Below are 2,850 nucleotides of genomic sequence, written 5' to 3'. Positions count from 1 at the left end.
ACTTACAACTCAAGAATTACAACTCGGTACTTAGAACAAAATATGACTCTATATGAATGCCTCCAGCGGTGTACTTGGATGTGCAATGACTCATGAGTGACATGTATGAAAGAATTATGAACGGTGGCTTTGCCACAAATACGATGTCAACTACATGATCATGCAAAGCAATATGACAATGATGGAGCGTGTCATAATAACGGAACGACGGAAAGTTGCATGGCAATATATCTCGGAATGGCTATGGAAATTCCATAGGTAGTTATGGTGGCTTTTTTGAGGAAGGTATATGGTGGGTTTATGGTACCGGCGAAAGTTGCGCGACACTAGAGAGGCTAGCAATGGTGGAAGGGTGAGAGTGCGTATAATCCATGGACTCAACATTAGTCATAAAGAACTCACGTACTTATTGCAAAACTCTACAAGCTATCAAAGCAAAGTATTACGCGCATGCTCCTAGGGGGGTAGATTCATAGGAAAAGACCATCGCTCATCCCCGACTGCCACTCATAAGGAAGACAATCAATAAATAAATCATGCTCCGACTTTGTCACATAACGGTTCACCATACGTGCATGCTACGGGAATCACAAACTTCAGCACAAGTATTTCTCAAATTCACAACTACTCAACTAGCATGGCTCTAATATCACCATCTTCATATCTCAAAACAATCATCAAGTATCAAACTTCTCATAGTATTCAATGCACTTGTATGAAAGTTTTTATTATTGCCATGTTGTTCTTAAAGGACTCTCAAAATAATATAAGTGAAGCATGAGAGAACAATAGTTTCTACAAAATAAAGCCACCGCCGTGCTCTAAAAGATATAAGTGAAGAACTAGAGCGAAAACTCTATAGCTCAAAAGATATAAGTGAAGCATAGAGCAAAAATTATATAGCTCAAAAGGTATAATTGAAGCACATAGAGTATTCTAATAAATTCCCAATCATGTGAGACTCTCTCAAAAGGTATGTACAGCAAGGATGATTGTGGTAAACTAAAAATCAAAGACTCAAATCATACAAGATGCTCCAAGCAAAACACATATCATGTGGTGAATAAAAATATAGCTCCAAGTAAAGTTACCGATAGACGAAGAAGAAAGAGGGGATGCCTTCCGGGGCATCCCCAAGCTTAGGCTTTTTGGTTTCCTTGAATTTTAACTTTGGTGCCATGGGCATCCCCAAGCTTAGGCTCTTGCCACTCCTTGTTCCATAATCCATCAAATCTTTACCCAAAACTTGAAAACTTCACAACACAAAACTCAAAATAGAAAATCTCGTGAGCTCCGTTAGCAAAAGAAAACAAAACACCAATTCAAGGTACTGTAATGAACTCATTCTTGATTTATATTGGTGTTAAACCTACTGCATTCCAACTTCTCTATGGTTTATAAACTCTTTTACTGGCCATAGATTCATCAAAATAAGCAAACAACACATGAAAAACAGAATCTGTCAAAAACAGAACAGCCTGTAGTAATCTGTAGCTAACGCAAACTTCTGGAACCCCCAAAATTCTAAAATAAATTTCTGGACGTGAGTAATTTAACTATTAATCATCTGAAAAAATAATTAACTAAATAGCGCTTTCCAAATAAAAATGGCAACGATTCTCGTGAGCGCTAATGTGTCTGTTTTTTACAGCAAGATCAAAAAGACTTTCCCCAAGTCTTCCCAACGGTTCCACTTGGCACAAACACTAATTAAATACAAAAAAACCAAAACATAGGATAGATAAATTATTTATTAATAACAGGAGCAAAAATCAAGGAATAAAAATAAAATTGGGTTGCCTCCCAACAAACGCTATCGTTTAACGCCCCTAACTAGGCATAAAAGCGAAGATAGATCTAGGTATTGCCATCTTTGGAAGGCAATCCGTAAGTGGCTCTCATAATAGATTCATATGGTAATTTAATTTTTTTATAGGGAAGTGTTCCATGCCTTTCCTTAATGGAAATTGGAATCTAATATTCCCTTCCTTCATATCAATAATTGCACCAATCGTTCTAAGGAAATGTCTACCAAGAATAATAGGACATGAAGGATTGCAATCTATATCAAGAACAATGAAATCTACGGGCACATAGTTCCTATTTGAAACAATAAGAACATCATTAATTCTTCCCATAGGTTTCTTAATAGTCGAATCCGCAAGGTGCAAGTTTAAAGAACAACCATCAAAATCACGGAAACCTAGAAAATCACACAAAGTTTTCGGAATCGTGGAAACACTAGCACCCAAATCACACAAAGCATAACACTCATAATCTTTAATTTTAAATTTTATAGTAGGATCCCACTTATCATAAAGTTTTCTAGGGATAGAAACTTACAACTCAAGTTTTTCTTCACAAGATTGCATCAAAGCATCAACGATATGTTTGGAAAAAGCTTTATTTTGACTATAAGCATGAGGAGAATTTAGCATGGATTGCAACAAGGAAATACAATTTATCAAAGAGCAATTATCATAATTAAATTCCTTGAAATCCAAGATAGTGGGTTCATTGCTATTTAAAGTTTTAATCTCTTCAATCCCACTTTTAACAATTTTTGCATCAAGATCTAAATATTCCGAATTTTTGGAACGCCTTCTAGGTAAAGGTGGCTCATCTTTAGTCCCATCATTATCAATATTCATATTGCAAAACAAATATTTAATAGGGAACACATCAATAACTTTTAGATCTTCATCCTTATTATCATGAAAACTAGAAGAGCACGCTTTCACAAAGCAATCTTTCTTAGCACGCATCCTAGCGTTTCTTTCTTTGCACTCATCAATGGAAATTCTCATGGCTTTGAGAGACTCATTGATATCATGCTTAGGTGGAATAGAT

This window comes from Triticum aestivum, chromosome 6A (genome assembly GCF_018294505.1).
Source record: "Triticum aestivum cultivar Chinese Spring chromosome 6A, IWGSC CS RefSeq v2.1, whole genome shotgun sequence".
NCBI classification, from domain to species: Eukaryota; Viridiplantae; Streptophyta; class Magnoliopsida; order Poales; family Poaceae; genus Triticum; species Triticum aestivum.
Note: the sequence above shows the minus strand (reverse complement) of the source record.